The sequence below is a fragment of the Cheilinus undulatus genome, linkage group 15 (genome assembly GCF_018320785.1).
Source record: "Cheilinus undulatus linkage group 15, ASM1832078v1, whole genome shotgun sequence".
Taxonomy (NCBI): Eukaryota; Metazoa; Chordata; class Actinopteri; order Labriformes; family Labridae; genus Cheilinus; species Cheilinus undulatus.
This window is the reverse complement of record NC_054879.1, coordinates 48126482-48151145: the sequence shown is the minus strand read 5'-3', so window position 1 is coordinate 48151145 and position 24664 is coordinate 48126482. Positions and strand designations below refer to the sequence as shown.

Sequence of the window (24664 nt, the reverse complement as noted above, 5' to 3'; positions counted from 1 at the left end):
TGTAGAAAGGCTGTAGACAACTGTAGACGGGCTGTAGACGACTGTAGGTGACTGTAGACAACTGTAGACAGGCTGTAGACAGGCTGTAGACAGGCTGTAGATGACTTTAGACAACTGTAGACGGGCTGTAGACGACTGTAGACAGACTGTAGACAGACTGTAGACGGGCTGTAGATGACTGTGGATGACTGTAGACAGGCTGTAGATTACTGTAGACAGACTGTAGACAGACTGTGGATGACTGTAGACGACTGTAGACAGGCTGTAGATGACTGTAGAGGACTGTAGACAGACTGTAGATGACTGTAGACGACTGTAGACAGACTGTAGATGACTGTAGACGACTGTAGACGACTGTAGACAGGCTGTAGACAGGCTGTAGATGACTGTAGATGACTGTAGACAGGCTGTAGACGACTGTAGACAGGCTGTAGACAAGCTGTAGATGACTGTAGACGACTGTAGACGGGCTGTAGACGACTGTAGACGACTGTAGATGACTGTAGATTACTGTGGATGACTGTAGACAATTGTAGACAGGCTTTTTGTGAATCGTCCAGAGAAACAGGAAGTGCTTGTTTGTGAAAAGTTAAGCTCAGTGTCAGTTCAAGAAGGAGGTTTAATTTTCATTCATACCTCTCTCTCTCTCTCTCTCTCTCTCTCTCTTTCCCTCTCTCTCTCTCTCTCCCTCTCTCTCTCTCTCTTGCTCTCTCCCTGCTCTGCTGATCAGCTGATAATTGTTATTAAGGCTGGCCACACATGACATCAGTGCTACTCAACCTTATTCTGCCAAAGAGACACTTTATCTGTAAAATACTTTAGAGAGAGCCACAATCCACATGGAGGATGTAAGGTAGATCACAGATCAGGTCATCTATAGCTGGTGAATCATTGGGAGCTTTAATATCCACTGTCCTCCTCTATCAAATAAAGGCACAAAATGCCCAAAATAAACCTTTAAATTAAAATAAAATTTAAAAAAGCAGGACAAAAGTAACAAAAACAGGATAAAAATGGCAAAAATGTAGCAAAGAAAAATAGTGAAAAGAGACTGAAATGGGCAAAAAGCAGCAATGAGTTATAAAAATAGAAAAAGTTGGAAAAAATGTAATAAAGGGGAAAAAAATGCAAATAGCAAAAAGAAAGATAAAAGCGGCAAAAATTGGTGAAAAGTGTGAGAAACAAACTGATTAATGTGACTGTAAGGGATCATTTCTGAGGTCAAAGTTTCTCCTTTTTAAGGTTTTCTGGGAAAATAATATTTTAAATGAAGACTTGAAGAGCCACAGGTTTAGAAACACTGTCCTAAACTCTTAAAACCATCAAACAGAAAAACTATTCCCAGAAACAAAGATAAAATCCGGTTTCTGGTTGGCCCTCTGTCAGGGACTACAGAGACTCCTGTCTCTCTGACTGCAGTATAAAGCGGTGATATTGATTTCTAAATAGTCAGGATATTAGATGATGGCTCTAATCATGTTTGTGATTCATTATTTACCAGATATCTGGAGTGCAGGTTGAGTAGGCCAGCCTTTATAGCGTGGAGTTAGTATAGAGGTCAGTAGGTCACAGTGGGATAGAGATTTAGCCTGGTTGGTCTGAGGTGAAATGTTTGCCTGGTAAACCTTTCTAATACCACTAAAGCCGTTACTGAGACATCAATCCTTCTCCTCTGGTCAGGTTAACAAGATACTACAGTCATCTTCACTGGGATGGGAGGAAGAGCGGCTCCATGACTCTCAGAGATAGAGCTACATGACCTTCACATGGAGGGGTTTATAACGCCAAAATATTTCAGTCCTCGCTACAGCTCTGAGAAAACTCTGAGTCTCCATCCAGTGTGATTATCAGAACATTTTAATGGGTCTCCTGCTCTGGTTTGTGACCTTCTACTACTAATTGGCACGACCTCCTTGTGTGACGAGCATAATTTAGCTCCAGACTGCCTCAGCTTCACATTTCATGTCTGTGTTAATGAACACGCTAGCATGCTAACAAGATAACCCCGCTGGTAAACATGCAAACAGGACTCACGCCTGTCAAAACGCAGAATTCTAACAAAGCTGTTTAGGATCTGATAGCCTAGGCCAGGGATAATCAAATGGAGGCCCGGGGGCCACATCAGGGCCCCACGGGTTCCCATTAGGCCCCAAAAGGGTTATTAAATTCAGAGGGCAAAATAAGGCGTGCTACAGAAAACCTTCAACCTAGCGGCTCATCAGACAAGAATCACACTTCTGTAATTCGGCACATAAAAACAAACTTATTATTGTTCTCTTGATTAGAGTTGCAGTTTCTTGCAATCATTTTCCACATAAGGCTTTTAAAGTGCAGTTTCCCTCCTCAGATCTGTTTCCTGTGTTTTCGGCCAATCACAACACAGCATGTTAGCGTCAAACTCAGTCAGACATCATGAGGGCTCCAGAGGTACGCAGCTAAAATATCTCAATCGCCCCCTGGTGGCTGGTTGCAGTAAAGGTCATAGGGACTGATCTAAGCACAAACTCACTTTGACACCGTTCTGAGGAGGAATGGTGAGAATAGAACAACAGTATGTGATTTAGGACACGGACTAAGGCCAGAGGTCACCAACTCCATTTTCACAAGAGCCAGCTTTTTCTTGACCGACTCTGTGAGGCGGGGTTTTGAAATAAAGTGAAGTAAAATCTATATTTTTGACAAATTAAAATGTTCTTGTAAAAACATTTTTTCCTTCCAAAATTAATGGAACTTTAAGTTTTTAACAGTGTATTGTGATCTGTTGTTTTGACCTTAAGCTAAGTGGCTAAGTATATAGCACTAAGTAGGTAAAATTGAGTTAAATATACTTACAAATATTATGGCCACAAAGTGACGCCCAAATAAATTGAGTAGTTTTGTTTAAATTTTTCCCAAATATCTTGTAAGTTTAAATCAATTTTGACCTAAAAAGCAGTAAATTTAAATTATTAATTTACTAAATAATTAGTACAAACAAATCAATTTTCCCATAATTTTAATTAAATGTTAATTAATTTTTACTTGAAAATTATTTTAAAATTTTTTTTTAACTTAATGTTAACACTTTTTAAAATTCAGTTCAATTTACTGAATTTTTTTTAGCAACTTATCACATTAAAACAAACTTAAACCTGTTTGTCATTGAAATGTACTCATTTTTTCATTAAGATGTAATTAAATATATTTATACATTTTAATCAAATTTGTACAACTTATGGTCTACTCAGTTATATTAAGTGTCACTTTGTTGCCTTAATTTTATTGAGTAAATACTAGTCAGACTTTTTACAGTGTACACTGCTGAGAAATCCCCAGACTTGCACTAGATTAATTCCCTCCACCAAGGAGGTCATGTGATCGGCAGGGTTGGTTGGTTGGTTGGTTTGTTAGCAACATAACTCAAAAAGTCAGTTTAATGACATTTTCAAGAAATGTCAGAAATAGCATAAGGAAGAACTGATTAGATTTTGGGAATGATCCGGATCACCGTCTGGATCCAGGAATGTTTTAAAGGATTCTTTACTTTAGGGAGATAGGGCTGATGGTGGAGGTCTGCGCTCTCTGAGTGCTTTTCTAGTTTCTATTTAATTAATGAACATTTGACTGATTTACATAAACAGGACACTCTTTATATGGTAAAATTAGTGGAAAGGTTAAAAAACGGAATTCCAAAAATTTAAAACGGAAAAAACGGAATTTGGGAAAAATAAAACAGATTTCATGGGGCCCTACTAATGCAAGCCTTCATCAATATTAGTCAGAAAAAGTTATTTTTGCTCATATTACAAATTTGATACCAACTGCTTTATTGAAGAGGATTATCGTTTTTTATGTCACTCATTTTGATGAAAACAAAACATAAAAAACAGGGAAAGGAGGATTTTTGTAAACCGTCTGTTAATAAGTGACTCTTGAATTATTGCATTATGTGCATAAAATATTTTCTGCTAAATAAATGAATGTCTTAAACTGCTATTTTGACATAATTTAAGGTTAAAAAATGCAGCAACTTCTGCGATTGTTAGATTGCAGCAGGCCATGTTGTGATTTAATCTAATTTGTGATTAATTGCCCAGCCCTAGTTTGTACCCATTATCATGGGACGTGTGCAGACAGACAGTGTTTGTGTGTTTCTGTGTAGCTGCTCTTTAACTGGAACAGCCTCCCTCATAGTCTTTGTAGCGTGTGACTCATAGATTTAACAGAAGCATCAGACTTCTTTCTGCTTGCTTGGTTCTGAATCACATATTTCTATCTGACCAGACTCTTCCTCTTTCATTGAAGGCTGCTGTCCCAGTCTGATTTATGGTTCTGATTCTGAACACAGCGCCTGTAACGGTGGTGTCATGGTTTCCGTCTGTCAGCGCCGTCGACATTCACGCACGAGACTGTGAGCAAGAGTCGCTGATGTCATGGTTACTAACAGGAAGACTGTGTCCATCTAGTCCGTCCGTCACTGGGGGGACGGCCACTGTGTGTGTGTGTGTGTGTGTGTGGGGGTGTGTGTGTGTGTGTGTTGGGAGAGGAGGGTATTTTCAGACTTACAGAGTTAGAATCTGCTCAGACATATTTTATTATTTAACCTTTATTTAAGTCTGGAAAATCATTGAGGTTTCCCTCATCTACACTGATGTGGAGACACAGACAGAAGAATGATGCTGTTAAAACAGTCACACACTAGTGAAATGATTTCAGAGCCTTTCCTTAAATTTAGAGAAACTAAAATGCCAATCTTGAGGGTTTCCTGTAAAATTTGAGGGGCATAAAATCTAAAAGCAGGTTTCCCACGTTCAGAGTAAACCCTCAGGACCTGCAGGACTAATCAGTCAGTAGATGGAGTATGATAACGTCCGGTGGTCCAGTTCAGCACAGATGTTAGAAGAAGGTGTACATAATCAGGGATCTGTTCCTCTGCAATCTGATGAAGAATACAGGAACTCTGGGGTTACATTACTGTGTAATATTTTTACTCTGCTGACATGAAACCTGAAATGATCTCTGTTAGATGATGATGGTTACAGAGGTAATGGTCTTTATTTCAGTGATGTGATGTAAAGCTCTAGAGTGAGGAGGTGGAAAGTGAAGATGTGTTTCTGACCTTTGGAGGATAATAATGATAATAGTGGAGTAGTGATGAGGAGCATAAAGGTATCAGCAGCTACGTTTCATTACAGTTTGTCACAAAATAAAGAGCAGATTTCTTACATTTCAACCAAGCGCAATTGTGCTTTAATGTGTTTCCACTGAAGGGAGTTTTGGCCACCAGCCTCGTAATTCTCCTAAAATCTCATCTCTGCAAAGAAGCTGGTCACCCAGACCCTGTTGTGTGTCGGTACGGTTCTGGTTTCATCTACAGAGATGTTTCGATAATTTTGAACAAAAGATGAAGACAAACGATGATGATTCAAAGTCCGTATGTACGGCAAAGCCACGTATGAGGGTGCAAGTATGATGCTAGAAAACCCTCGTCTCCTCTTCTGTCCACACGTACCGCCATGTTGTCTCAGAATTAACTGGTCATGTGACTCCATACGTCACGTCAGGTGACGTGTAAATGCAGAAAAAGTGTTTCCGTTGCACTTTAGTGATATATTTCTATATCGAAATGTCTGAAATTCCTCCTCATGAGAGCATAAAACTTTTCAGCGATATTTGAGAGGTTGTTAGAAATTCAGGTGTTTCCATAACCAGACTTTTATTGCACTATCTAGATTTTGTGCATTTCTAAGGCTGATGGAAACACAGCTACTGACAAACTCTGTCAGTAGCTGTGTTTCCATTACACTTGGAAATGCACAAAATCTAAAAAGTGCAATAAAAAAAAATGGTAATGGAAACACCTGAATTTAGAAAAACCCCTAAAATGACCAGTAACTCTGAGACAACATGGCGTGGTACGTGTGGACAGAAAAAGAGGCGAGACTTTTCTTAACATCATACTCACACTCTTACTTGTGGCTTTTTTCCGTACGTACGGACTTTACCTCTGAACTGTCATCTGTCGCTTTCGTCTTTCGTTCAAAATAATCAAGGCAACCGCCGTAAGATGTACCCAAAACCGTACCAACACGCAGCAGGTTTTGAGCGTCCAGCTTCCCTGCAGCGGATTGATGCAAGATGAGATTTTAGGAGAATTGCAAGGCCTATGCCCAAAACTCCCTTTAATAAAAACATATTCAAAGAGCAATTGTGCTTGATTGAAATTTAAGAAATATCACTTTTATTTTGCGAAAAACTATAATGGAAACCCAGCTAGAGTTTCTGACAGGTCTGCTGTTTTTGACGGTCATTTAAACTCTGAAATGCTTTGTGTGAAATCAGTTAATTTAGGAAGCTGATCACTAGTTCTTATTTAAAATAAATCAACAGTTAGAACATTTTAAACCCATATTTAAGCACATTTGGAAGCATTGAAAAAATACTGAACGTCAGCATGGCCACTAAACTTCATAAACTAATAAACTGAACAAATTTTGAAAAACACAACAGACTGCATGATAAACTCATTCAGTGATGGGAATATTTCTGCTCACAGTCTCTAATCAGCTGCTATGGTAACAAGAAAAGCTCCATGCTTCTCCTCAACACTTAAATCTGTAGATAGTGTTTACCATGGAGGTTTATGACTACCCTTCACCAATCATTGTTCTCTGATCCAGCTGTTGGTCTACCTCAGCCACACGTATATAAATCATTGGTATGTCCTTATTTATAAGAGGAGCCGGTCTCTTTAAAAGTAGATCGGAGGCTCTGGAGGAAGCTGCATCAGGATGTAGATGTTTAGACTGATGACGTTCTGATCTGGTTGATCTGTAGTGTTTTTATGTTTCATGTTTCATGTCTGTAAGTCTGTGAGCGTGCTGCTGCCAGGACACTCTAGTAATGAGGTTCTTAATCTCAGAGAGGCTTTCCTGCTGAAATACATCTAAATAAATAAATAAATAAATAATAAATAAATGAGCGTTGCTTGTTTAGCTGTAAAAGAAAAGCCTCTACTTCTCCATCTTTGAATGCTGACGGCATAAAAACTACTCCACATATTCTACACACGTTAAATATAAAAATCCCAGAAACATTTTCAGTGAGCCTTTTAATCGTATTTGCCTTTATATTTGATAATGACAACTTTTTGAACTGGCAGAGTAAAAACATTCAGAAATCTCCCTGAAAATTTGTTTTACAAGCTTCAGAAGTCTCAGGCAACACTGCCCTTTCTTCCTTTGATTGCTTTCTTCTTTCTGTTTCCATCCAATTTCCTTTCTGTCCGTTTCCTCCTCCTCCATGTTTATTCATATCCTGATAAGACTGTGAGTGTAGAGGCTGATTCAGAAACATTTACATCCCCTAATGTTTCATAAGCATAACTAGTGAACAGTACAAATATTACTTAAACCCCAGAATGTGTCTGTTTAGGTATTTTTACAATGACGACAGCAAACATCAGAGCTGACAGAGGCTGAGTTAGTCATCAGAGTTTCAGCAGATACAGCTGACATTAGTTTAGCTTGTTTCAGCTTGGCTCAGGTATAATAACAGATATCCTGATCAAATATATTGTGGAGTAATAGCTGTCCAAAAAGGTGGTGACAGGGGAGCTGGGTTTGTTGTTCTCAGCTGTGTGTTTACACCTACAGGACATTTTCTGCATGTCACTATGGTCCTGTTAACATGACATTTTCGAGTGAAAACGCAAAAGGTTTGTAGCGTTTTGGGCGTACGTTTGCACAGCAACGGCGTTTTGGTGCCTGAAAATTGAACTTTTGGAAACGGGCTCCAGAGTGGATATCCATGTGCGAGCAGGCTTATGACACATGTGTGGATGGAAGCCCAAAACAAAACAAAGATGGCCGACACCAGTGTACTGTTCGTGCTCCTCACTCTTTTGAATTTAACGGTACTTCTCCGCCACAGTGTTGATTTACCTCACCGTCACTTGGATCAGCGGAGATCGGTCCAAACAAAAGTCCTGCGTGCCATCTTGGATGCTTACACAGTAGGGGGAAAGCGCTGCACTCCTACTTATGTTCAGAGGAAGGAAGTGTCTGTGTGCATGTGCTAATTTTGGTTCATTGCAAAATCACACCGCCATCTACTGGCCTGGCATGTATACTACATCATTTTTGGTGTTTCCTGCAGTCTCGTGTGAACGGACATCGTTTTGAAAACGTTGCCGTCTGAACGTGGAACTTTTTGGAAACGAAAACAGAAAACAAAGCAAAATGTTGTCGTGTAAACGGGGCCTGAGAGGCTCCACCATGTTTCATGCCTTGTTGCTTTATACATGAACCCCATCCCAGCCCACTCAGGGATGCTTTCAGTAGTGGCACAACAGGGTTTAATGACAGGAGAACTGCTGTGGGAAAACTCAAAGCTTTCCCAAACTTGGTTTGGTTTAAATTCTTCACAGAAATAACAACCTGATCAACTTTGGCTGCATTTCTTTGGCAAACATTCCAACAAATGACTAAACTCATGGAAAGGAGAGGAAGGAGAGAAACTTGTGACTTAAGCTCAGTGTATTTGACCCGAGTCAGACACGTTTTTGAGTCACATGACTCGGGGATACGACAACTGAACATGACCCAACTATGACCTGACCAGCTGCTCTTGACTGGTCGGATGGATTTCTGACATGTTTGATATTTTGGTCGTATGCTCACTGAATTTACATTCTGTAAACAGAGGTCACAGTGTTGGTTGGTAGAATGTGGCTAACATTGGCAGTACTAGCAGTGCTAGTACTAGTGCTAATGCTAGTCTAGCAGTGCTTGGCTTCAATCCTCATTGCTGGCAAATATCCACAGTCTGAGTGACCTGGACAGCTTTATTCCCATTTTCTAGATCAGTAGGTGCTAAACCGTGCTGGTTCTGTGAGATGCTATCAGTGCTAACGCAGCTAGCAGTAATCATTGAGAACACCTACAGTGGCTACTAGTGGTGGGCTGCTGCATTACAGTTTAGACTGAGCATTTAATAATAATAACTAGAAAAGCACTCACAGGGCTCAGACCTCCTCCATCAGCCCTATCTCCCAATAGTGAAGAATCCTTTAAAACATTCCTGGATCCGTCCCCATGTGCCCCCCACCATGGTGTTCGCTGATTACTCCTCCTGTGGAAACACGGTGAGGTAAAGCATTGGCTTTGCTATGTGTGGACTGTCATGGTGGAAGCGTTTCCTGCCGGTGCCAACAGATGCACTGACAGTCTCACCCATGGTCTCACCAGACGACTGGAAGTCATGTCAGAGGGTGAATATTCCTCTATTCCTCCCAGCATTGTGAGTATTCTCACTACAATTCGCTGTCTTTCTCTCTATTTCGCTCCGACTCGTCCCCTCGACCGGGCGTGCGTCTTTCAAACTCTATAAACTCCAAAACTTTGAATAGAAACACACCCACAAATGCTGCTGGGATTGAAGTTACTCATGTCTGCCATCTCCTGGTGTAAAGTGGTAACAGCGCAGACCTCCACCATTAGCCCTATCTCCCAATAGTACAGAATCCTTAAAAAAATTCCTGAATCCAGACAGTGATCCAGACCAGTCCCAAAATCTAATCAGTTCTTCCTTATGCCATTTCTGACATTTCCTGAAAATTTCATCAAAATCCGTCCACAGCTTTTTGAGTTATGTTGCAAACAAACAAACAAACAAACAAACAAACTAAACCCACCCGATCACATGACCTCCTTGGCGGAGGTAACAATAATAACTTCATTTATATAGCAGCTTTAAAAACAGATGTTTACAAAGTGCTTTAACAGACGTAGAAATAGCCAAAAATCAAGGATTCACAAAATAAACAACGTAGCAATAAACCAACCAGAGAAAGTCTTCATAATCAAACAGAAAGTCAAAACAAACTGAGACACAAATGTCTATGAAATTAGCATAACTGAAAGGAAAGTGTCTACTGTGGGCCTGAACTGGTGATAAAAAAGGTTAAAAATGAGTTTAACTGACTCCCAATCTTCGTGCTGACTACAAATAGGTCCAGAGTCAGCTGTTCACCCGGCTATCTGTGTACACCCCTAGTAGGTATAGAGATATTTTTGCTCTCTCGTTGTGCTGGAGTTGGTTTGGCTCTTGATGTCAGCCTTTTTGCATTCTGAGACGTGAAATAAACCGCTATGAGAACATCTGTGCTGTTCTTTCACTGTTTTCCTTCCATCCAGATGATCTTTAAATCAGATGATCGTCTCCTTCATGCTTCCATCTTCTTTATTTGCCTTTTTGTGTCCAGTAAAATAAGGCCCTGACTCGAGGACACTCAGAATGAAACGGCCTTTCTCTGGGTCATTCGGTTGCCCGGGTCATTAAGTTTAAATGCGGGAGGGTGATTAGTATGGGCGCTTTGGCTTCCTTCTCACACTCCCTCACTCCTTTGGAGCTCGGAGTTTATTGAGATGTCTGAGTGACCTATAGACCCATGCACCAGCCCAACCCACACACACTGACATGCATGCAAAAACACACAAACGCCAAGAGGAAAAGCATGTCCAGAGAAATGTTTCTGTAGAGCTAGAGCCCAGTGTGAAGGTGAAGACTGCTGTGTGGTGCAGGTGTGTGTCTGTTGTGTTTATCTGCAGCTCCAGAGCTGTTAGAATGAGGCGATCTCCACACTGTTTAGGAGAATGTGTGTGCATTGGTGTGCCTGTAGGTTGGCGGCCTCAGCATTGATCCGCCTGTAAGCCGTGGTCATTGCTTGTGGCTTGAAGGTGAGGTGACAGGGAAGTAAAGAGGCTTTCATCAGATTACAGCTCACTCTTTCAGCGTTCCTCCTCACCATCATTTATCTCTGCACTGCTTTTAACTACTCCTCTCCTTCTTTAACACTCTACCTACTTAGAGTGGGTGTCTTCTCCAACCCCTCATAGACTCATTAAGCAGCGTCTGTCAGTACGTCCCACATGAGCTGACGCTTTCAGGACTCTAGGAGTGTTCTTCAAATCTCCCATTCAAAATGAATGAAATAAAGATTCAGAGTAAACTGATGGGTGTTTATTTCACTGTGCCAACATTTTCTCTCATGTTTGACCATGAAAACAGATCATAACTAGTCACATCTGTGAAGAATCTCTTATTTGATGCAGCAGCTGGATATAGACGCCCGCGTAAAACTGATTAGACACAACAGAGGTAAACGCTGGTAACTGAGATCTGCTTATTCCACATTATTCAGCTGATATTTGTGAACAGGCTCAGCAGATACTGGTGTTAAAACCATCAGTTGGTGCATCCCTGTCTTAGGATGTCCTGTACACCTCAGTATTTGTTGTTAATGTAAGAAAACAGGTGTATAATGTGGAAATTAGGCTAGCTCCAAACTTTAGCTTTTAAATACAATAATGCATGTGTATAAAACACAGGTGTCAAACTCAAGGCCCGGGAGCCAAATCCGGCCCCTGGAACAGATAAATCCAGCCCCTTAGTCCAGTGGTTCTCAACCTTGAGGTCGGGACCCCCTTTGGGGTCACGAGACACTGAGAGGGGGCCTCCAGATTCCCTAACAAAAACTAAGAATATTTTAAATTACACTGTTGCCACTTTACACAAATTTAGCCAAATTTTAATCAATTGTTATCATTTTCCCCACTAATTTTAGCACATTTTTACCAGTTAAAACTCATTTTTGCCCATTTTTAACCCTTTCCACCACTTTTTTATTCCTGTTTTTGCCACTTCTAAACCAGTTCTTGCAGCTTAAGCCTAATATTACCTCTGTTGACCCATTACTGCCACTATTAACCCCATTTTACTGCTTTTTATGCCCAATTTTTCCCATTTTAACCACATTTCACCATTTGATATGCCCATTTTTTCCAGTTTAAGTAATTTCAGCCAACATCAATATCTATTTTTTCTTTCTCAGTTAACAGTTTTTGCCAGTTTACATCAATTTTTCATCCCATTTCACCAAATTTTCACCCATTTTTGCCCATTTGAAGCCTTTTCAGCCTCTTTCTAACTCTCTTTTACCACTATTTATGCCCCTTTTTTTCTTTGCAATTTTTATCTAATTTTTGCCTCTTCTAACCCATTTCTTCTACTTTTAAAATCCAGTTTCCCCTCCTTTTCCACCATTTTTGCAATTTTTAACCCATTTAGATTCTTTTTAACAAAGGGATTTACCTTTCTAAGAAGGCTATTTACTACACAAATGATTAAAAAAGATATTTCTTTCTTTGATTAGAGCGGTTATTTTTCAGGTTCTTTATAAAGTACAGGTATCACAGCTTAGCTGGACAGTGGACCAGGATTTTGCTGACCTCCATGGGTCACCAGTTTGGCTGGGCCCCAGAAAGCTCTCCCCTCATGGACGGCCTCGTCTCCACATGGCTGTTCTACAATGTTCCTGGCTGTGTTCAACCACCTTCAGGTCCAGTGGGGGTCCCCGGTCTCTGGCTCCTTTATTTGGGGGGTCACAGACTGAAAAGGTTGAGAACCCCTGCCTTAGATGATCTCTTATTTCTGTTCTAACTGTCCCATCAGTCTGAGGTCTGCAGCTTTACTCAGGTATAAAAATGTGAACTTATCCTGATGATTTAAGATTTCCTTGTTAAGTCATAAAATCTGAAAAAGGAGTAAAAATATTTAGATAAGAAGTCAGGAATGTGGGAAAAGAAACTAATTTGTGTTTTAGTTTCACATTTTTAATCTAGCATCTCACGATTAGGACTCAAACAGGATTCTGACTTTTTATTTCATACTTTGAGCATTTGTACTCATAATTTTCACTCCTCATATAATATTTTGAGCTTTAAGATTCATAATTCTAATTCTAGTGATATTTTGGCCTTTTTAACCAATTATTTTGTATTTTACCTCATATTTTCATCTCTAAACTTTGACTGCATAATCCCATAGTTTGACATTTTAGACCAGGGGTGTCAAACTCAGTCACAGCAGGGGCCGGATTCTGGATTCAGGACTAACCTGGGGGCCTAACAGGGTCACCTTTTAAACCAGAAACAGTCAACCTTGTTTCACCAGTAATAAAATATGAAAAAAATCTAAGCACTGGCGATAAATGATTCTGACATTTAAAAAGTTTAAAAGATCAGTTTAAAGGCTCACAATCTGAGAAAAGTAAATTAGTTAAAAAAGGTCAAACATGAAATTAAAAAATAATGTTTTTAAAGGCAAATATATGGGAAAGAAAGTCAAAATCATGAGTTTAAAAGGTCAAAATATGAAATAAAATTTATCATCATGAAATTAAAATTCAAAATATGATTCAATATTTTAAATTTTGAGTCTCAAACACGGCTGTCAAACTCCAGTAGTTCCCGATGGCTTCCACTTTGTTCTAATACCACTGACAGTTGACTGGGGAATATTTAGGAGCCAGGAAATTTCACCACTGGACTTGTTGCACAGGTGGCATCCTATCACAGTACCACGCTGGAATTCACTGAGCTCCTGAGAGCGAGCCATTCTTTCACTAATGTTTGTAGAAACAGTCTGCATGCCTAGGTGATGATTTTATACACCTGTGGACATGGAAGTGACTGGAACACCTGATTTACATTATTTGGATGGGTGAGTGAATACTTTTGGCAATATAGTGTAACAGTCTCTGTAAAACTCTGCAGTGTGAAATGCCAAAAGGTTATTTGGGTGGTGGTTACTGTCTCTATCCAGTGATAACAGCAGAATAACCAGTGGAACCAAATCCTCATTCTCCTGTCTGCTCCTTCAAAACACGACCCCCAAAATAAAGATGCCAGAGACCGGGGACCCCCACTGGACCTGAAGGTGGCTGAACACAGCGAAGAAACATTCAAGAATAGTCATGTGGAGACAAGGGGGAAAATGGGAGAGCTTTCTGGGGCCCAGCCAAACTGGGGGGCAGCAAAATTATGGTCCATTGTAAAGTTAAGCTGTGGTGTTTTATATTTAACCTGAATAACGACCACTCTTAGCAAAGAAACACACTTCATTTGTGTAGGAAGTAGCCCTCTTTAAAATGTAAAAAATAGCTAAAAAGGGCTAATAATGTCAAAAACTGGTGGGAGAGGTGGTGAAATAAGATTTTAAAAGTAGCAGAAATGGCTTAGAAATGACAAAAATGTTTTAAAAAGTGGCAAAAAATAACCAAAAAAATGGGTTGAAGTGGCAAAAATGGGCATATTGAGTTGTAAAATGGGATTCAAAAGTGGCTGAAATGGTGTTAAAATGGCAAAGATAGGTGGAAATTTGGGAAAATGGGATGAAAATTAATATAAACTGGCAAAAAGGGTTAGCTGGGGCAAAATAAGTCAGAAACTGGCAAAAATGGGCTTATTAAATGTGAAACAGGCTTAAAAAGTAGTTAAAGGGGTTAATAGTGGCAAAAATGTGTCAGCAGAGCCAACAATAGGCAGAGAGTGGCAAGATTTGTTTGAAAAGTGGCAAAAACAGGCAGAAAAAACTGGTGGAAGGGTTTAAAATGACAAAAACGGGTTAAAATTGGCAAAATTGGTGTAAAGTGGCAACGGTGTAATTTAAAAATGATCTTAGTTCTTTTAGGGCTTCTGGAGACCCCCTCTCAGTGTCTGAAATGGGGTCCCAACCCCAACATTGAGGACCCCTGCTTTAGAGACGTGGTTCTCAACTTTGGGGTCTGGACCCCATCTGGGGTCGCGAGACACTGAGAGGGGGTCCCCAGATGCCTGAAAGAAACATAACATCTTTGAATGACACTGTTGCCACTTTACACCAGTTTTGCTAAATTTTAACCTGTTTTTATCACTTTTTCCCACCAATGGTTGCCTCATTTTAATACATTTTTGCCACTTAATAGCCATTTTTCCGATTTCAAACCCTTTCCAACACTTTTTTCTGCCTGTTTTTGCCGCTTCTAAACCAAGTCTTGCCACCTTACACCTCTTGTTGCCTCTGTTGACCCCTTATTGCCTCTATTAACCACTTTTTTACCACATCTCACAATTTGATTTGCTCATTTTTACCAGTTTAACCCATTTCTGCCCATTTTTCTGTCTTAGTTAACCTTTGTTGCCATTTTATATTAATTTTTCATCCCATTTCACCAAATTTTCCACCCATTTTTGCCAATTTAAAGTAAATTCAGCCACCTTTTATTTTGCCTTACCACTATCTAGGCCCATTTTTGCCACTTTTTGCTTATTTTTTGCCAATTTTATCACATTTTTTCCCATTCCAACCAATGTCTACTACTTTTAAAATCCAGTTTTACCACCTTATTCCACCATTTTTTGCCATTGTTCACCCATTTTATCTGTTTTAACAAAAAAGATTTTAACCCATTTTTAAGGAGGCTATCTACCACACAAATGAATAAAAAATACACTTGTTTCTTCTGTAAGAGTGGTAATTTTTCAGGTTAAAGCTCTCCTCCTTATCCCCCCTAATAGGCGGCCTTTTCTGCCCAAGATCCTAGACTGTTCCTGGCTGTGTTCAACCACCTTCAGGTCCAGTGGGGGTCCCCGGTCTCTGGCTCCTTTATTTTTGGGGTCCTGGGCTGAAAAGGTTGAGAACCCCTGCTTTAGAGATGTCTCAGTCTGCTTTATAACCAATGAAAGTCGCTCTCAGGAGCTGCTCGTTCTCTCTTTTTTCTCTAAATTGTTTTCTATGATGGAGTGAATAAAAGCCAATAGCACACACACATTCCTCCAATCTCTGCGTTTCTATCAGAGCTGAATCTCTCTGTGGACTCAGGCTGAATTACTGCTTTCAGATGGAGCTCTGCTGGCTCCATTTGCTCTCTGTTGATATTTGCCAGTGCTGGCACACTCATCCACAAACATACAATGTTATTTTACATTACAAATGAGGAATATCCAGTGGACTACATTCAGTCTAACTATCAGTCACTCACAGTTCTCCTGAGGATGCTTCTTCACGTCTGCTGACTGAGACAGAGCACGCTCAGTGCTCATATGTGCTGCACAGAAACCCTTACTCAAAGTTCTGCACGTCATTTTTCAGATGTTTGAATTTCTCCATGGATGCAGCACACGCGTCCGCTCAGAGGTCATAGAGGGGGTCTGACACGACGGCCGTGCACACAAACAGCCAGAGGGCTTTTGGCGGCTGTAGGTCAGATGTGGTGGAAGCAAACGTGATGCTGTCCTCATTCTACGACGGCCCCATGAACGCCACACGTCAGCTGTTAGAGAGCGCCGATCATTAAATGCACATCCAGGCAGCGTGGTGGCGAGCTTTATGGCGAACAGGAGTGTGTTTGAGCAGAACTAACGTGTCTGTGTGTGGTGTGTGTTCATGTAAAGATGCCAGAGGGGAGGACAGCACTGGTGTGAATTAATGGGATTAGGATAGACGCTGGCCTTTCTCTCAGCCTTCCTCTTCCCTCTCCTTTCTGACTATTTTTGTCTTTTTCCCTTTTTTCAGCCATTTTCTCACTTTCATTATTATGATGTAAAATCTGCCTCCACCTTCTCTAGTTTGATATTAATGCTCTAATAGCTCACTTCCCCTGTCTGTCGCTGCTCATCTCTGTAGAACAGAAACACTCAGGCCGTTTGCAGACGAGCTTTGTCAGACACTGAAGCCCCTGTAGACATTTTGTGCTCTGTCTTAAGTCTTTTGGCTGATGTTGGCTGAACTTATATAACCCATCGTCAAACATACCGCACAGCGAGAGCATAGCAACAACAGCAATCCTTGGACTGTACGAATGCATGAATGAAATCCTCCCTGGTGTCCTTCCTCTCCTCCACACTGGGATCTATGAAAGCATCCCTATCTTAGATCTGCCTCAAACAGATGAAACACTGGAGGATGAGGACATTTTTACCTCTGCTTTAACAAATACAGCATGAAAGCATTCTCTGTATCCTGAAAATCTTTGTCTTACTGTGTTCGGCTCATTTTTCTCATGAGTTTAAATCAAATTACATTTTGAAGAGGTTGAGATGAAACTAGAGGTGTTTTTAAGTCCCTCTTTCGTCAGCAGCAGAGGAAACTAAAACGGTATTAGGAGACACATTTTTCTGAGCTCTGGCCAGACGTCTCATCAGCTCTAAACCTGTTCTTTTGGCCGCAGTCCTGCGTCTGGGGACTGCTTGGCTCTGGCTGTGATTACATAACTATCAGAAAGCACCATATGTGGATATCAGTCAAAATGTTTTAATTGATTTTTTGAAGTTTGGGACTCAATCCCAGGAAAATGTCACATTTCCACCCTGTGCTTCAGCCTGTTGGCGTTCCAAACACTGACCTAGCTGATGGTAACCTGGCAGCAAGAATGAAGAGTGGCATCTAGAGATGTCCATGACAGATGTTTAGGAAGAAGAGGAGGGAAAGTTTGGATCCTCTGGCCAAGAACAGGCAGAAAAGAGCGTTTTTGACTGGACCATCGGGACATTATCGAATCTAAAAGCTAGTATTCAGTAGGGGTGGGAATCACTGGTCGCCCCGCGATACGATATTATCACCATACTTGGGTCATGAATTATTATTGCGATTTTTTTTTTTTTTTTTTTTTTTTTAAGATTTATTTTTGGCCTTTTTTTGATAGTATAGGACAGGGGATAGAGTCGGAAACAGAGGAGAGAGCGGGGAGAGACATGCAGGAAATAGTGCCACGGGCCGGATTTGAACCCGGGTCGCCTGCGTACATGGCATGCGCCCCAACCACTCGACCACCGGCGCGCCATTATTGCGATTTTTAACATTTCGAAGTACTGTGAGTATTGAGATACCATATATTACGATCTATACCATTTTTTCAACTGTTTAGCTGATTCAGCATTAGTCTTGCCCGCGTGTTTGTCATATTTCTGAAGTATTTAGTGGATGCTGAGCATCCACACTATTGATATTCGCGTCGGCCCTTTTGTTTATTATTATTCCTCAAAAATTACTGAGTAAAGGTACTCAGCACTGACTCACAACTATATTTGGGTACCAGGTAATTCTAACAACTCAGAAAGATTATCAGATTGTTTCAGGAGATTCTTATTTCCACTCACACAAGAGAAAACCCAGAGAGATGCGCTCAGAATCTCTGATGGTGAGATAATGAGTCAGCACAGGGCAGTGGAGCCCAGGAGTTTAAGTAAGCTCCCCACACCTGGACACAATCAAGGCCAATCCGCCACACACACACCTGGCCCTGCACTTAGTTGATTTTCCCACCCTGAGCAGCAAGAGTGAGTGCCCTCACAAGTATGGCTATTTTCATGCTATTTTCAGCTATTTCAATGCTTTTACAGCTATTTAATGCAATTTTAAGGTACTCTAAGGCCAAAATCAGCTATTTTTATGCTACTTTCAGCGTTTTTGAGGCTACTTTCAGCTATTTTAAGGCTACTTTCAGCTATTTTTATGCTTTTTTCCTCTATTTCAAGGCTACTTTCAGCTATTTTTTTTATCCTTTTTGGACTTACTGAATACCATATTTAGCTACTCTTATGCCATTATATGCCATTTTTCAGCTTTTTCTGTTATTTTCAGCTATTTCTAGGCTACTTTCAGCTATTTTTTGGCTATTTTCATCTATTTGAAGGCCAAAATCAGCTATTTTTATGCTATTTTCATCTATTTTAAGGCTGCTTTCAGTTTTTTTTAGGCTATTTTCAGCTACTTTATCCTTTTTTGAGCTATTGAATACTATTTTCCGCTACTGTTATGCCTTTTTATACTATTTTTATGCTATTTTCAGCTTTTTGTGCTTTTGACTATTTTCAGCAGTTCTTCCACAGTTCTCAGCATCCCCATGAAATTTCAGCAGAAATTGCAATGTTGATCTGGTTTATTTTCATGTCGCACTTCTCGCTAACCTCGTGTGTCCGTCTCATTGGTGCCCTGCTTTCTTTCCTAACGTCCTTCTCCTGGTGCCGCCATGTTCGTTGTTCTTTCTCCTGCCCTATAACCGTCACCTCTGCCGACCTCGCTGGACAAATTATTGATTTTATTTTTCTGTTATCAAAGACTTCAGGTCATGTTAGCAATTAATTTGAAAAAAAAAAGGATTCTTGGTTGACGAGACGATACGATAAATCACCAGACCATTTATTGTGATACTATGCTGTATGGATTTTGTCTCCCAGCCCTAGTATTGGGATGCATTTTAAATGTCCTGTCACTGGTTCACTGACGGCGGTAGTCTGACTGTTGTTGCTCATGCTTGCTCAGTCTGCTTGTTGTGGTCGGGTGTGGACTGACGATCTTCTAACCCTAACCATCTCTCTGGAGCTTAGAAATGCTCCATGCTATCACTGAGGGAAGGATTAGAGTCACCTGAATTAGCATTGGACTAATGAACTGTTGAGAGGCTATTGTGTTTGTTGTGTTTTGTTGTTTTTTATGTATTGTGTGTATAATCTACTTCAGGTCTATTCAATTATAAATTCAACTTGAGCCAAATTTTTAAAATCAAGAAATGTAGCCGAGCCAGACGTGTTCAGTGCCCAGTAAGCAGCTGGTAAATTTCTAGCCAGTACAGACCAATCTGATGAAAAATTTGCACTTTTTATTCATATTCTCCCTTTTAAATTTGGCCACATGACAAAAGCACATGAAAAAAGTGCATAAAAACACAACAACAGAGCTGTGTTTGACCATAACCTGAGGTAGGAGAAATTCTTTTTTCACTTGAATAAAAACAAAAGAAATAGAATAAAAAAATAAAATGAAATTCTGTAAATAATTATTTTGCTGACATTTTACCCGGGCATATCTTAAAGTGCATAAAACTAAATTTTCAAAGTTGTAGCTACATGTTTTATACACTGTATTTTGGGGCTACTTCTTCAAAACAATGCAGAGCACTGTGGGTAGACTGTTGCTAGGCTACGAGTGCTGCATTCATGGTCTGAAATACTGTGGGAATTTATGAAAACTTTCAAAACAGGTTGCCCTCTAACCTTGCAAAGCAGATGGATTCACCCATTTCCGTGTTTCTACTGGTGAATTCATCTCTCAAAGCTCCCGTCTGAACCGTTTGGGCCCGGTTAGAAAGTGACAGGACCAATCAGCGACGAGGGGCGGTACTTTCAGGCGCAGCAGAGTCGTGACGTAAACAAGCAGCAGCAAGAGCTGGTGCAGTTATGGAGGAGGAGCTTAGCGTGGATGCTGCTAAAGCGCCAGTTTTATCGGAACTTGACGACATTTCTTTGTTAAAAGAAGAACAAAGAACAGCAGTGAGCTGTTTTCTTCTGCCATTCTTTGGCAGTTTTGTTGGGTTCCTGTAGTTTTTTGTATGAATGAAATAAATCAAATAAAGCTAATGTTTAACTCTGTTCTTCTGCCTCATTATGTCCTAAATCAGCTGTTGGATGGGTGAGTGAACCCTGACCTTTCCAGTAAAGAGGCCGCAGTACATCCTCTAATGCAGGGTCAGGGTCAGGGGCCAGGTCAGGACCATGGGGGGGGGGGGGTCACCAGATGCCTTTCAAAAAACAGAATATTTCTAAATGATTTAAAATTAAGACTGAACAATTTGGGAAAATTATCTAATTGTGAGTTTTTTTTACCCAGTATTTCAATTGCGATTTAAATAACACAAAAACAACACAAAAATAAATCATTCTATATTAAAACCAACTCAATCTAAGACTAAACAAGGGCTGATTAAAAAAAAAAACTGATGATTTTGGCTTGTACTACAAACTGGATATAAACTGTTGCATTGAAGGACGTGAACATTTTTATGTTGTTCTCATATTTGATAAGAAAAAAGTACAAAAAGAAGAAAGTAGGATTTTCTGTAGATTATTCTTAAAAAATGGCACTTGAATGATTGCATTATTATGCAATGCATACCATCTGTGCAGCAAATAAAGATATAAACTGGTATTTTGACAGAAATTTCAGGTTAAAGAAATATTGCACCTTCTGCAGTTTGAAAATTGCAGCAGGCCAGCCCTGTTTAAAATTATGTGTTTTACCCATTTGAATACAAAATATATGCATAAATTAGTTAAATCTAAAATAAAAACATGGCCATTTGGTAGAATTTATGCTGAAATCAAAGTATAAATCCTAAAGTGTGAACCTGCACACAGCACAGTGGGGGTCTGCGGACTCTGGCACCTTTATTTTGGGGGCTGGAAAGTTTGAGAAGCTCTAGCTTAATGCCCACTGAGCTTATTACTGATATCTGACTGAAAAACACAGCTTTTTTTTTAAACTCTGATCCATCCTCTGCAGGGTAAGTTCAGTAAAGGTTCATTTAGCGTTTCATTTCCCAGAACCAAGGCCACAACTTCAAAGATCATCCCACAAAATGACTCCCAAACTGTAGGGCAGTCTTATTAAAAGATGTAACAGCTCTACAAAGTCAGAAACTCTGAGGATTGACACCAGGGCAGCGGTTCATATGCACTTAGTCTCATTGATGTTTCTCTTCCTCTGCATCCTTCCTGCTTATCCTGTCAGACCGTCAAAGACAGCGTTGATTCTCTAAAGATCTCAGGGTGTAATTTTACTCGTTCTAATAGACTGTGCATGCTCATTTGTCAACCTTTCACACAGCCTTAGAGATCTTAATAATACAGAACTGAAAAAAGGGCTGCAGCTCATGCAAGCCAAATATTTACATATTTGCATTTCCCTCTCTTGTAATTCCTTTTTTCATTTCTTTTCTGTGACATTCAAAACTATCTTTTATTCATTAACACTATACAGACATACGTGGACACAAATGCACTCATGCAGGCCACATTTAAATGTAATCAAAAGTTCTAAGCACCAAAAAAACACAAGGAATGGATCACTGTACTATTTTCAAATTCATCCTTTTAGAGATTTATTTAACCACGTACAGTCATGGGCGAAAATATTGGCACCCCTGGAATTTTTCCAGAAAATTCACCATTTCTCCCAGAAATTGTTGCAGTTACAAATGTTTTTGGTATACATGTGTTTATTTCCTTTATGTGCACTGGACCAACACAAAAAATCTGAAGAAAAAAGACAAAATTGACATAATTTTACACAAAACTCATTTTATTTCCAGCATGTGATGCTCTTTTAAACTCACCTGTGGCAGTAACAGGTGCTGCAATCTAGAAATCACACCTGAAGCCAGTTAGAATGTCTAAAAGTTGACTCAGCCTTTGTGTTGTGTGTCTGTGTGTGTCACACCAAGCATGGAGAAGAGGAAGAAGAGCCCAGAACTGTCTGAGGACTTAAGAAGAAAAATAGTGTAAAAATATGAACAATCTCAAGGTTAAAGACCATCTCCAGAGATCCTGAGATTCCTTTGTCCACTGTGTGTAATATAATCAAGAAGTTTATAACCATGGAGCTGTGGCTAATCTCCCTGGACGTGGACAGAAGAGAAAAACTGACAAAAGAATGCAACGCAGGATAGTTGGAATGGTGGATAAACATCCTCAGTCAACTTCCACACAGATTCAGGCTGTCCTGCAGACTCAGGGTGCAAAAGTGTCAGCTGGGACCATACGTGGTCATCTGAATGAGATGAATCGCTATGGCAGGAGACCCAGGGGAACCCCACTGCTGACAAAGAGACAGAAAAAAGCCAGACTGGAGTTTGCAAACATGTACCTGAGTAAGCCTCAATCCTTCTGGGAGAACATTTAGTGGACAGATGAGACTAAGGTAGAGCTTTTTGGAAAAGCACGTCATTCTACTGTTTACAGAAAACAGAATGAGGCCTACAAAGAAAAGAACACAGTACCTACAGTCAAACATGGTGGAGCTTCAAGGATGTTTGGGGTTGTTTTGCTGCCTCTGGCACTGGGTGCCTTGACTGTGTGACAGGAATCATGAAATCTGAGACTATCAGAAGATTTTGGGCCGCAATGTAGCGCCTAGTGTCAGAAAGCTGGGTCTGGGTCAGAGGTCATGGGTGTTCCAGCAGGACAATGACCCCAAACATACCTCAGAAAGCACCAAGAAATGGTTGGAGACAAAGCTGGAGAGTTCTGAAGTGGCCAGCAATGAGTCCAGATCTAAATCCCATTGAACACCTATGGAGAGATCTCAGAACTGCTGTTGAAGAAGCACCCTTCAAATCTGAGAGACCTGGAGCAGTTTGGAGAAGAAGAGTGGTCCAAAATTCCAGCTGAGAGGAGTAAGAAGCTTGTCGATGGTTTTAGGAAGAGATTGGTTTCAGTTATTATTTCCCAAGGGTGTGAAACCAAATATTAAGTTGAGGGTGACAATAATTTGGTCCAGCCCATTTTTTAAGTTTTGTGTAAAATTATATCAATTTTGTTTTTTTATCTTCAGATTTTTTGTGTTGTTCCAATGCACATAAAGGAAATAAACACATGTATACCAAACACATTTGTAACTGCAGAAATGGTGTATTTTCTGGAAAAATTCCAGGGGTGCCATTACTTTCATCCATGACTGTAAGTAGGCCAGTATGTGGTAAAAAAAAAAAAGACAAAATATGCATGTTTAACAAAGGCAATAGAGAAAAATGCCTGCACACTAAGCTCAGCAGGCTTATGCTGCCTATAATTACTTCTTTGCTCAGACTAAGCACTCATTATGATGTTTCATGTGCTGTTACTGTGCCCTCCAGAAGAAAGCAGATGAGGAAACACGGTCTAAGAAACAGAAACTACTCCTCTGTTTTCTGCCAGTGTTCCTGTATTGTGGATAGAGTCATTAGCCCTGTGATAGAGGCTGGAGGCTTTGTTGTTCAGAGGCTGGCAGATGCACAGATGTGGATGAATATGGGCTGCACGTGACGGCTGAAAAATCAATTTGCCTCTCAGTGTTTACACGCAGTCCAACCCAATTATGCATCCGGGTATCACACTCAGAGTTCGGTCTCTCCCACACATCCTGAAGGACTCATCCTAGTACTCTGAGGGTGCCAGAGCTCCGCTTTGACAACAATAGAGGGAAACAATGGCAGAGCTCAGCTACTCCTCCATGTGTCTAGTTTCCATTTACACTGACGGACACATGGGAACCATTTTACCCAGTCACATTTTAAACTGGCCCGTTGTTGGGTGGAGATAGCCGGTAAAAGCGGTAGTCTTTGATGTTTGTGGCGCCAATACGCGCTATGCCAACACCAAAAAGGCTAATTAGTATAAGAAAAACTCACTTACCTGGAGAAATGCAGCATATTAGCCCGCTTTCCTTTGTCTCCCTGGAGTCCAGAAAGAGGAGAACTGAGTTTTAAACAAAGAAAGACAGAGAGTATCCACTTTTCTCTTCGGTCCGCTGGAAAAACCCAACATTTACATGTCAGCGAACCGGACTCGGTCCAGAATAGACAGCAACTCCAGGCGGAACAAAGCTCAACTCCTCAGTCCTTCCTCCACTCTTCACTGCTGCCTCTCAGCGTCCAGACAGAGCCAGCTCCTCATCCAATATTGAAGGCTGATAATGGAAACGGAAACGCTGCTGCCTGGCGGTTTTTTAGTCCATGTTTACATCAGGCTGCTCTATTATATCCCCACTAAACCACCAGTGTGTGCTCCCTTTGTGCTCCCTGTGTCTCCGTAGCCGTGAGGATAACGGGTTAAACCATTCCGCTAACGGAGGGGGGGTGCGGAGGAGCTATTCATGTGAATGTATGGGAACGAATGGGCTTGGTGACTCGTGGCCAAATGTTGTTATTGTCGGGGATAAAGAGGCTGGAGGAGACGGGAGGAAGAGGGTGAAGGAGAGAGTGAGTGTCAGAGATAGAGGAAAGAGGGGGAATTATAGATCTGACTCGGCCTCCTTCACCAACCATTTCATT

General features: G+C 40.6%; 1 protein-coding gene across 1 annotated transcript in view; it reads right to left on the bottom strand.

Annotated features, from left to right (window-relative positions):
* tmem198a (transmembrane protein 198a) overlaps nucleotides 1-24371 on the bottom strand; it is a 69437-nt gene extending 45066 nt beyond the window's left edge. Inside the window, exon 1 of the mRNA XM_041807414.1 lies at nucleotides 24027-24371. The gene's annotated coding sequence lies outside the window, so the exon portion shown is untranslated. The remainder of the gene's footprint in view (nucleotides 1-24026) is intronic.
* Nucleotides 24372-24664: the final 293 nt, after the last annotated feature.